Below are 13,280 nucleotides of genomic sequence, written 5' to 3' on the forward strand. Positions count from 1 at the left end.
AATAGCAATGTGCGTGTCCGCGTGTGTGCGTGCGGTATATCCGCTGTGAGTTTTTTGTATGGCATGTGGACAAATTATGATAGAGTCAGGCCTGGATTGACAATGGAATTTACTGGAGCTTAAATTGAGCTCAGAAAACTAAAGAAAAAAACGTTATGTCACAATCCCTTTAAGCTCCAGGCCCCCCCCAGCTTGCAGGGCCCTGTGCGAGACTATACCAAATAGTTGTGTTACGCGCACACAAATGACGCGTTTACATTATTATTGTGTATTTTTTATTACCCTTCTGAAAATGTTCTGACCATGTGAATTATTTACTTAGAGAGCAGTCAGGTTCTCAAACATATATATTTTTTTGGTCTCAGGTCACCCCTGTAAATTATAACTTTAAATCATGCATTCCACGGCACCCCCTGATGGACATTGTGAGTTTTATGTTCATATTAAGCTGCAACAATATGTGAATCTTTCCCTTTAAGATCCAGTACGTCACGAGGAACACCTGAGGGAATATCCTGTTTCCACATGGGGGGCTTATGGACTATACTGTCCTCGTTGTGTCCTCTCCATAATCTGTGAAATGTTTGACCTCAGTCAACTATAGGGCATTAACCCAAAAAGTCGACTCAACACAAATCGACTCCAACCAGGAGAAGTGAAAAGATAATGTTTGCTGTTATCGTTTCTTTTGTGTAGATAATTCAGACGGTATAGGATTGGTTATTGTCACGGACAGAAGAGATTCTTTCCATTTCGAAACTGCATCAGGAGTTCAATTAACAACCTCTGTGCAGCTGTGACTCTGCCTTGGATGTGCCCATAGAGTTATGGAGTGTGGACCGGAGTGGACTGGAGTGTGGACCGGAGTGTGGACCGGAGCCCCAATGGGCCTGGGTTTTCTTTTCTCCATAGATACAAACAAACATTGAACTAAAGACAGACATTAAACCTGTGTGTCAAAAATGTAGATGCCTCATTGGCCGCTGTGGTTCATTGGAACGACATCGTGTCTCCATTGGAGGCAGGAAGTCAAGCAGGAAGTGCTGAAGGCACGCTGCGTCGCTGCCCACGTGACGTCACTCATGTGTGACATGTCTCTCGCTGTCACTCAACTGACTACTGGCCAATCACAGCGCGACTTTTCCCCGGGACTTCCATTGCTTCCGCTCATGCTTCCGCTATATGCTTCGCAAGGAATCTCGGGGGAAAACTATGTGCCTTCAATTTTGACACGCGCCCCAGAGCCTGAAGATGCGTCTATACCTTTATATATTATATGTCTATGTGTTTTCTCATGCACGTGCCCACCTGCAGTTCCAGCTTTGACCAGTCGGATTGGTGGCTTCAACGTTGGTCTGGGGCCATTCTGGGGGCTTGGATGTGCGATCTGCTCAGCTGCATGCTCTGTCCCACTGATTGACTGGCTGAAATGCAGAGTGTCAGAGAAGTCAGAACAGAAGAGCAAACTTTGTTATCCCTAACTTTTTACTGACAACGACAGCAAGTCCACTTGGGGAAAAAAAACACAAGTTGTTAATGCCCTGCCGTCTCTTTAGGGACCTGTTGTGTGCAGTTCTGGTTCTGACACCGCGGGTTTGTTTGGGACGTCTTGGGACATTTAGTGGACGCTCTTATCCGGAGCGATTTACAGCAAGCAATGGTAATCACACACATAGAATACAGAGAGGCAGGAAACTATAGGATGCCTAAACAAATGAACCTGGCATCTGGTCTAAACATCATGCTTCTCATCTCTAAATAGTGTAACATTCTGTTCATTTGAAACTAGGATACCTAAAGAATATTAACCTATAGCATCTGCATCAACAATATACTATATCGGAAAAGATCGGTACACTGAAACCATACTGTAGCATACCAGGTTTAATCGATGTACAGCAAATTACATCCCAAATTGAGTTTTTGTAACATGTGTGGTCAAGGAAAAGGGAACACGTAACATGAACACGAGAACATAATATGTCTGCATGGCAGCCATAGCATCAGTCGAGCAGAGAAAGGTTACAGGTACAGGTGCATATACAGTACAGGCACAGGGAGAATGAAGTGCTACAGTATAGGGTGAGGTGGTACAGGTGCATATACAGTACAGGTACAGGGAGAATGAAGTGCTACAGTATAGGGTGAGGTGGTACAGGTATGTAAGTCTGAGAGTGTATACTGTACAAATGGTTCCATTTGAACACTCTCAGAGTTGGGGGCGTCCTCGCAAATGAAACATTTGAGAACCACTAGTTGGGACTCCTAATAATATGCCATGGTGTCGTATAGTAAATGAGTGTCGTACATATTTTTGGAAGAAACCCTGGAGACTTGACATTCAGTAATGGCGTCCTATATGATCAAAATAACGACGTTTATACAATAGCTGTGTAATTTAGAAGAAAATCTAAAAATGTGCCACGGACAAGACCAAGTCTTGCCACAGGCACATTTGACAGTGTACAGACATGTTGATGACCCCTGATTATGATTACGATTATGATTATGATCATGACGATTATTATTAGTTGTACTAGTAGAAATAGGCCTATAGCTTGTAACCGTATCATTAGTAGTAGTAGTAGTAGTAGTAGTAGTAGTAGTAGTAGGCTCCTCCTGTCTACATGTCGAAGTGTCCTTGGGCAAGACACTGAACCCCAAATTGCTCCCGATGTGCTGGTTGGTACCTTGCATGGCTTCTGCCGCAATCGGTGTATGAATGTGTGTGTGAATGGGTGAATGTAATGCACAATCTACAAATGTACAGTAAAGCGCCTTGGATAAAGGCGCTATATAAATGCACCATTTACCATTTAGTAGTAGTAGTAGTAGTAGTAGTAGTAGTAATAGTAGTAGCAGCAGTAGCAGTAGTAATAGTAGCTGTATTAATATCACTCTCAGAGGTAGTATCTAGGTCCTGCTTGGCCCCGCCTCCCGTGTGTGTGTATTGGCCAGTGTGTCTATAAAGTGTATCGAGGCATCAGCAGCACGGACAGAACACTGTGCTGTGTTTTTGTGTGTGCGTTTTGTTTGTGTTTGTGTGTTTGTGTGTGTGTTGTGTTGTGTTGTGTGTGTGTGTGTGTGTCCGTAGCTGAATTAACTTCATGTCTGCTCAAGACCCTGATCAGCCTAGACACAAACATGTTGATGACACGGTAAGTACATGCTGATATTCGACTGCACGTGCGCACACACACAAACACACAATCACACACACACACACATGTGCGCGCGCATGCATGCATGCACACACGTGCACGGCTAATCGGTTATATGCACACAAACGCACGCACGCACACACACACACACACACACACACACACACACACACACACACGCACATGCGTGCACACACACACACATGCACACACGCGTGCATGGCTAATCGGTTGTATGCACACACACAAACACACACACTCACTATCTCACACACACACACACACACGCACACACACACTCACAGTGTAGAGAAAAAAAATACTGTAACATTGTTTTTACATTGTGCATATTGCACTGCTGCTTGAACAAATACTAAATATAGTATTATTATTAATAATAATAATTGCTGTTCATTTGACCAACTGCTATAGTTTAGCTTGATTTGACTGACAGCTCACTATTTGGTTTACGTTCATATTTATGTCGTCATTATTATTATTATTATTATTATTATTATTGCTGTTGTGATTATGACATTTTTACTACATGCACTACAAGCACAATTAGTGTGTGATTTACAGTAGCAATATACATGTTGGCCATTTGAAGCTCACACTGCATCACGATGCGACACATATGCTTGTAGATCTGCACATTATGATTATAGATCTGCCATTTTCAAAAGATGTTTAAACATTTGAAAACTTGAAATGAGACATTCTGCACAATGAGTATACTTTCTACTTTTGGTACTGAAAGTTTGAAGCCAGTACTTTTGTACTTCTACTCGAGTACATGTTGAATTCTGGACTTTTACTTGTATACAGTAACAGAGTATTTCTACATTGCAGTATTGATACTTTTACTCAAGTAAAAATATGAGTACTTTTTCCACCACTTTCTTTTTTAAGGATGAATTGCATTTATTGATGAGAGTAAAATAATGAACATGATATGTCTATTGTAATGAATTGTGTGCTATAATATTTGACGAATGCATGAGCTGTGAGCTACAACCACATAAGAGTGAATGATGCTGGCGATTGCAAAACAAAATAACCGGTGTCAGCATGAAAGTAATTTCATTATTTAGTTTACTAGTACTAATAAACTATTTAATGGACATTTTGTAGGAATAGGAAAATAATCTACGTAATTACAATCTCCGCGATGGACCCATGCACTGATTACAGGTTATATGATATTGAAACATGAATTTTAACACACAAACATACACACACTTGTGCACATGCACATGCACATGCACATGCACATGCACATGCACATGCACATGCACATGCACATGCACATGCACATGCACATGCACATGCACATGCACATGCACATAAACACACACACACACACACACACACGTGTTATAATCAGATCTTAAAACCCCAGGGGGGTCCAGGGGGGAAATGGGAGTTGGAACCGGAGACCAATTGGGTCTCCACTGACCCGCTGAGCCCTGCTCGGAGGTGGGCAGCCGCTGCCCCCGCCGGCGGGGGGGCAATGGGGCTCAGGAGGTTTAATCCATTTGAATGTTTCTCTCTTAGGTTTCTGCATTTTCTCATTTAGAAATAACGTTATTAACAATAAAAAGCATGTCCAACTCATCATGTGTAGTTAGTAGCATTACTCCAATATTGACTGTTGACTATATAGTGTTTGTTTGGTGTCATCAGAATGGAATCGAATAGTCACGTTATCGATCCTATATTGATTATAGTTCACTGATTGGTGTTTCTCCCGCTTTTTTTGTCATCAACAGGAATCTTTTAGTTATATGGGGACTTGTCTTTTTGGCAGCAAGTCTCTCAAGCGCTCCTGTTGAAGGTGAGAACACACACACATGCACGCACACACGCACACACACACACACACACACACACACACACACACACACACACACCCTTACAGGTCCAACTCTCTCTGATGGACACTTTTGACCCCACATTGGGAACCAATAAGATCATCACATTTAAAAGGTGAAAGGGTCAGGGTTCACAGCTGGACACATAAATAATGATTCTATGATGAATTGCTACAACGTCAGCGTATACAAGTTGTTACTTAAAGGATACCAAGTAAACATCAAACCTAGCATCCGTCTACTATAGGATACCAGGTCAACATCAAACCTAGCATCCGTCTACTATAGGATACCTGGAAAAATCAAACCTAGTATCTATCTACTAGGATACCAGGTCAACATCAAACCTAGCATCCGTATACTATAGGATACCAGGTCAACATTAAACCTAGTATCTATCTACTAGGATACCAGGTCAACATCAAACCTAGCATCAGTCTACTATAGGATACCTGGAAAACATCAAACCTAGCATCAGTCTACTATAGGATACCTGGAAAACATCAAACCTAGTATCTATACTAGGATACCAGGTCAACATCAAACCTAGTATCTATCTACTAGGATACCAGGAAAACATCAAACCTAGTATTTATCTACTAGGATACCAGGTAAACATCAAACCTAGCATCTATCTACTAGGATACCTGGAAAACATCAAACCTAGCATCTATCTACTAGGATACCTGGAAAACATCAAACCTAGCATCTATCTACTAGGATACCAGGAAAACATCAAACCTAGTATCTATCTACTAGGATACCAGGAAAACATCAAACCTAGTATCTATCTACTAGGATACCAGGAAAACATCAAACCTAGTATATATCTACTAGGATAAGGTCAACATCAAACCTAGCATATATCTACTATGATAAGGTCAACATCAAACCTAGCATCTATCTACTAGGATAAGGTCAACATCAAACCTAGCATATATCTACTAGGATAAGGTCAACATCAAACCTAGCATCTATCTACTAGGATACCAGGTCAACATCAAACCTAGCATCTATCTACTAGGATACCAGGTCAACATCAAACCTAGCATCCGGCTACACATACATTACATTCGTAACATGTTGAATACATATATAGGGTGAGTCTAATGTGTGCCTTATATGGGCCAATCAGTGTGTTTAATGTGTGCATTGTAATGTGTGTGTGTTTGAGGGGCCCCTCCTATGCCCTGCTTTGTGTGTTTGTGAGCACCACAACATTTGTGATGATTTGATTGGCTGAGCGGAATGTGATTTTTGTCTCCCTCTCCAGAGAAAGAAGAGGTGGAGGTGGAGGTGGAGGTGGAACTACCGGAGGAAGGAGAAGAGGAGCTCTCAGAGGAAGAGGAGGGTAGGAGATGAGGAGAGGAGAGGAGAGGAGAGGAGAGGAGAGGAGAGGAGAGGAGAGGAGAGGAGAGGAACTACATAGTACATACATGAGTTAACCATTCTCCAACAGTTTGCCGATTGGGTGTTATTAATAGTATTTTTATTTAGTTTCATAAACCAGTGTTAGATAGATGTGTGTATTGTTCTATGCATAGTTGAACAACATAAAGGCAGGGAAATAGGACGTCCATTTAAAATCACTCATAAAACAAAAACACGCTTGTCATAAAACATGATTAATCTAAAGAGATACATGTAACTGTATATGAAGCATACATGTGATTTTAACTATGATTTTAACCGAGGAAATATGTTTTTCTAAATTGAATTTGCTTGCCGTCGCTGATGCATGTGTCCCTATAGCAATGACATCAGATCAGGGAACGACAGTTTTCTACCTCTGGTCTGATTTGAGGCAGGATTCCAGTAGAAGAAGGGAAGATCGGACTAGCGAAGAAACACGGGGAAGGTTGCCGTATATTAGAGAAGCCAAGAGAGATTTTGCGTTCTCGTTAGAAGGCTATCCAGCCATTTCCACTTCACTAGGGAAGACTAAGCAGGACCTCTTGCTTGGTAACTGTTGGTAAACAAACAGGATGTGAACTATTGGTAAATTGGATGTGAACTATTGGTAAACAGGATGTGAACTATTGGTAAACAGGATGTGAACTATTGGTAAACAGGATGAGAACTATTGGTAAACAGGATGTGAACCATCGGTAAACACTGACAGGATCTTAAATGTTGATAAACAGGATGTTAACCATCGGTAAACAGGATGTTAAAAGTTTGTTAAACAGAATGTTAACTGTTGGTATAAACAGGATGTAAAATGTTGATAAACAATATGCTAACTGTTAGCATTGTCCTTCTTTCACAGATGACGATGATTCGAAGAGTAAGGATAAAAATGGCGGTGAGAGGTTGACAGCTTTCCAGCTCCTAACTTTAAACTTTAAATCCTAACTTTCAAAAGCAGACAAGCCCATGTGTCAGGAAAGATGTGCCAAGTCGTGTCTAAATTGCAGAGATTTTGTATGTAAACAGGAATATGAATTGTATAGTAAACAGGGTATTAACTGTTGGTAAATAAAATAATAACTGTCAGTATAAGATTGAAAGCCGATTTGGCTGGAGGAAACTGAGATTCAGGAAGTCATTCAATCCACCCAAAACTTTTTGTAAGCTAGGATCATATAGTTTAGAGAAACGAGCCGCAAATCAAGCTTGTTTTTGGTCTAAAAAGAAGAATCTGAGATATTATCGTAAAAAAGAACTGCGTCCCCATACATAGACAGCATAAGTCAGCGGGGAGTTCCATTTCCGTTTTATTTATTTTTCGGACAGCTAGAGTGTTATGAGCGTATGCAGGACACAGTTGATCACCGTAATCACAACTGATATTAAAAAAGGCGTGAAAAGACGATCTCTGCATTAATGTTAGTAAGCAGGATTTTAATGTTAGTAAAACGGTGCTAATGCTAACTTTTAGCATTGTCCTTCTTTTCCAGATGACGATGATTCGAGAAGTATGGATAAAATTCTCGGTGAGACGTTGACAGCTTTCCAACTTTAAATCCTAACTTTCTAAACCAGATGATTTAAAAACCAACACTAACCCTAACCCCGCAATAACCCACACATAAATGCATTGCTCTACCATAACATTTAAATAGCCTATACAATGCGGTTTTAAAGTTATACATAAAAATCCTTTTCCTACTCAACGATTAGACGTAATTTCATGTTTATAATACATTAGTATATTGGAATGATTAGTGCAGTGTGTCTTCACCGTAGAGGAAAGTAGTAGCTGACAGTGTTGCCATGCCTGCTTATCATAAACGACCTTTGATTTGTTTCCTGTAAAGTTGCTTGTAAATATTGGTAGTTGATTGTTGCTTTTCTTCTTTTCTTTTTTTTTGTTGTTGCCCACATTAAAATGCATTTGTCAAAGACTCCACGAACCCCCATCTGAAACAAGGCAAAAAAAAATGTATAGGCCTATAGTAGGCCTATATAGGTTTCCGGTTTCCGTAGACCTGGTCGTTGATTTCCGTGGCAACACCGGTATATAGCTGAGGTTTTTTTTTTCTTCTCCGCAGCATGAAGACAAAGGTGTATTCATGCCGTAATTACACAGTCACCTAATATTCCCTCTCTCCTTCTTTGCCGTAGTTCATCAGACCACGACAGCATCCAAGGATCTGGGTAAGACTAAACTAAGCGGCTTTCGGGTTGGTTAAGCATCGGAACAGAGTGAGCGGGGCTCTAAGTGCAATGTGGCTTTTTACTCATTAAGGGACGGGATTAGTTCACTTTAGATGCAGCACAGAATGGAATCTGTCCGCTCGCGGGCAGGCCGCTTCATACGACACCGGCTGCTAATGAAAAATCTGTCCGACATCGGGTTACGACAAAGAACGGCCCCTTGTCTGCTGGGCTGACACAGGAATATGTGTGGCTGCTAGAGGCCCCTTTACATAAATATGTTTTAGCTGCTCTGTTCCTCTAGCTGCTATAGGAACAGAGGAACTAATAAAAATTAGCTGCTAGACAAGAGGAACTTTTTTCAGAGATGTTTTCCATGCTAGACACATTTTGTTGCTGTCGGACAGAAACATCTTATCTCCATATTTTAACTTTTTTTTGTTTTATTTTTTTACGTTATTTTCTTTCATCAAATGAATGTACAGTGAATGTACAGTGTCACACAAAATAATCCAAAGTAGCAGATTTGCAAGCTCGAGCTTGTTGATGAGACAACGGTTAAGGTGGTTGAACACAGATTTTCGGAAAAACGCAGCTAAAAATCTGAAAAACGCGCTCTGTGTGCAGTGAGTCAGTTTAACCAGACCCACTGTTTGGTTTCTTAATTATAGTATTATGTTTGTGTAAGAAGAACATGTTTATTCTTTAATATTGTATTATTATATTTGTGTACAAAGAACATAAATATGTGTTTGTTTCAGCGGTCAGCGCTGTGTCTGGACCATCCAATGGCAATGGTAAGAAGACCTGCTGACTGACCCTAACTATAATCTGAACTAACCGGTACCCTATACGTAAATATGCTTCTTTTAGCAAGATAGTCCACCCCATGCTTCACCACTATAGGTGCAGAATGGTACACAACGGTCTCTTACAGAAATGTAAGGGTCTATTTTGTTCCATTTGTACAGTAGGCTACACTCTCTCACTATACTACCAACTCAGTGGCCTTGTGGTTAAAGTGTCCGCCCTGAGACTGGGAGGTCGGGGGTTCAATCCCCGGCCGGGTCATACCAAACCAAAGACTGTAAAAATGGGACCCAGTGCCTCCCTGCTTGGCACTCAGCATCTAGGATTGGATTGGGTGTAAGTCCCTGCGATATACTAGCGTCATGTCCAGGGGGTGCCTCACGCTACAGAAACAGGACATAGGCTCCTGCCCTATGGGCCTCAAGGCTATAACAGGACATAGGCTCCTGCCCTCGTGGGCCTCATGGCTACAGAAACAGGACATAGGCTCCTGCCCTGTGGGCCTCATGCATGGCTACAGAAACAGGACATAGGCTCCTGCCCTGTGGGCCTCATGGCTACAGAAACAGGACATAGGCTCCTGCCCTATGGGCCTCAAGGCTACAGAAACAGGACATAGGCTCCTGCCCTGTGGGCCTCATGCATGGCTACAGAAACAGGACATAGGCTCCTGCCCTGTGGGCCTCATGGCTACAGAAACAGGACATAGGCTCCTGCCCTATGGGCCTCAAGGCTCGGCAAGGCTACTTTCATCATACTATAGCATCATACGGAAAGCATGGAAAGTAGAAGATCTGCAAGCTGGATAGCTTTTTGGCAGCGATTTAAAAATCCACCACCACAGGGGGTCTTCACTCCGGTAGAATCCGGTAGAAAGCCTAGAAACATTGCCTTACTTTATCATTATTCTTATCTGATCTTATCTATCTAATCTAAATGAATATGACCATAATTTACTAGTAAACACACATCATGATTCATGATAATTAAAAAATGTATACTTTAAACTAAGCGATTGAAAACATAAAGTGTTCATGAATAGTTTAATAAGGTAAGGTATAGCCAAGGTAATGAAATCAAATGTGGAGTTTGCCCAAAATTTCATTGAGTCCCATTGAGTTAATGTCTTGACACCAGTAGAAGGTGAAACAGCGCCATCTGCTGAGCCATTAATAGAAGTGGCTTGAACTGCAGCTTCATTTCCAGTGGATTTTAACATGATGAGTAAACATCAAATAGCCATGATGACTGCCCTGGGATGTGACAATAGATCTGATTCTGAGTCGTGATACGTGCTCACAGCGGACAGCCAATGGCAATGATGGCACCAATTACTGTACTATACCTTCATTCCTGATTTTTTTTAAAGGGACAGCACATTAGTTCAAGACAAGTATTGTTCGTTCATAGGCCTAACATCTTTTTTTATATTGTCGCAGCATCCAGTCATCCCTCCGCAGTGCGCGGACCTGATCAGGCCACGCCCTCTGGTAACCAACATTCCTCCTAACGTAACGTTACTGTATCGTTACTGTAACGTAACGTACTGTATCTTCAGTTCTTCACTGTGGCAGCGTGGCTATACCACTGATGGGACTTTTGATACTGTAACGCAACTACTATTTTGTGGTAACTACCGCAATGTGTTACATATTCAGAAGTATAAAGACAGGGGTGAGTCACTGGGTATCTTTGAGGATACCCAGTAATACTCTTTTTTTGTATTATATCAAAAAAGCCCTACAGATGCCCGTTGTTCTGACCGTCTGGAAAGCTTTTAGCAGCACTGTAAATGTAAACACTGATTGACTGATATTGAGAGAAAATGTACAATTAACTATAAAATCACTTTATCTCTCTCTCTCTCTCTCTCTCTCAGACCCAGCCTCAGCAGACCTTCATGGACCAACAGCTAACAGCTCCAGTTCAGCAGGTAAAACATTTAGCAGACCTTCACGGTGTCGTTATAGCTCTTGGTTGGACGGGACGCCCCCCACTGTGACGATTACAAATTTAAGTTCACACACAAATAATTGCGATCAGCAATTAAATTGTGTTTGTGGCATTGAACATTGGAACAGATGAAGACATTTCTGTTTGCCTGGTAATCAAAACAAATCCACAGGGCAGAGAGTAATAATGCCCACCCTGAGAAGCACTTGGTTTGTACAGTAAGTGCTTCTCAGGATGGTGGGTGCCCAATTCAAATAATGGATATTTTGGGGGATCACAGCCTGAAAAGTTTGGGAACCGGGAAAACCTATAGCTCTAGTATAAGTTACTGCAGCATGCATGTATGCATGTACTACTGTACACACCGGATCCTATACTGTATACTGTGGTGTACTGTACTTGCCAACAATGACACTTTGTCACGTTGACCAACAGGAGGAGTAGCGAGCAGTTCCACATCAAGGCCACAGGAACCACCAGGTCTGTGATTATTCTGTAATTATTAGACATCTTACAATAAATGCACCAAGTCTCTCTCTCTCTCTCTGTGTGTGTGTGTGTGTGTGTGTGTGTGTGTGTGTGTGTGTGTGTGTGTGTGTACTTCTGTCACCAATGTTTGTGTTAAGACAATGTTTGTGTTTACACAAACCTCATCAAAGCTGGACATAGGAGGGGCTACGGCTAGCGTCCCTCAACAACCATAAAACAACAACAACAACAACATGCACTCTCCCAGGCAGCCTACTAGCGCCATAATACACACAAACACACACGCACACGCACGCACACACACACACACACACACACACACACACACACACACACACAGTATTGAAGACTGCAGAGTGCACAACAACAGCTAGTTTTTTCAACTCACTTCCAAATTACAAATTAGCAAGATAGCACCCATAGCATAGACAGGCAGCAGACAACACGGGAACAATCAATGAAAATCTATTGGGAAAAACCTACAATTATGACGTCTTCAATCATGTGGAGTTGCCCAGGAAGTCCTCAGGATACAACGTTGTAAAGTAGCTCCTCTTGGGACTGCATGCTCAGTTGCTCACTTCCCTTCTTTCCAAAAAACGTTGCAATTGTTTGACATTGCGAGGCTAACATTATAGGCTACTCTCAGAGAAGCTTCTCGTTTATATTTAATCATAAACAAAGACGTTTCTGGGGTGAAGAAAATCATATATCTGCCACATTCTGGAAACAAGCACATGTTGACAGGCATCATGCAGGCAGGCATGACCAATCAATCTATGCAGGTAGGCCTACAGATGGACAAACTAGGCAGTGCCAGTGGATATGGATCCAAATAGGAAAAGATGAATAAATAATAATAATAATAATACACCCACTGCCATATTTTGCTAAATGCAGTGATTATAGGCTACACATCCACATTATGTTATAGTGACGCTACTGTCATCATATGATATTTATTTTCACACATTTATCACACATATGTATTTTGGTGCTTGGCCCAGTTCAGACATAAAATAAATAAATGGTGCATTTATATAGTGCCTTTTATCCAAGGCGTTTTACAGAGATTGTGCATTACATTCACGCATCCACACACCAATACCGGAGGAAACCATGCAAGGCACCAACCTGCACATAGGGGGCAATTAGGGGTTCAGAGTCTTGCTCAAGGACACTTCGACACCAACTCTGGGGGAGCCTGGGGTTCGACAAAGAACTCCATATATGGGCATAAAGGGACACGGTGACATATTAATTGGTTTGGGGCATGCATGTGAAACTTGCATCGTCGTTGCACCCAATTAGGCCAGTGCCGAACGGCCGGGCAGCGCTGTAGAGGCCCCACAGGCACCGCTCTAGTTAATATTATTAATAATAATAAAAATAA

At 41.7% G+C, this 13,280-nt stretch overlaps 1 long non-coding RNA gene across 1 annotated transcript; it reads left to right on the forward strand.

Moving 5' to 3' along the window:
• Positions 1-7,934: 7,934 nt before the first annotated feature.
• LOC308331388 lies at positions 7,935-11,379 on the forward strand. The gene is made up of 5 exons (XR_013965591.1): positions 7,935-7,971; positions 8,603-8,635; positions 9,397-9,432; positions 10,885-10,935; positions 11,325-11,379. It is a non-coding gene; the product is annotated as an uncharacterized lncRNA (long non-coding RNA).
• The last annotated feature ends 1,901 nt before the right edge of the window (positions 11,380-13,280 follow it).

Source organism: Protomyctophum bolini (genome assembly GCF_963924005.1).
Source record: "Protomyctophum bolini genome assembly, chromosome: 17".
In the NCBI taxonomy this organism is placed as follows: Eukaryota; Metazoa; Chordata; class Actinopteri; order Myctophiformes; family Myctophidae; genus Protomyctophum; species Protomyctophum bolini.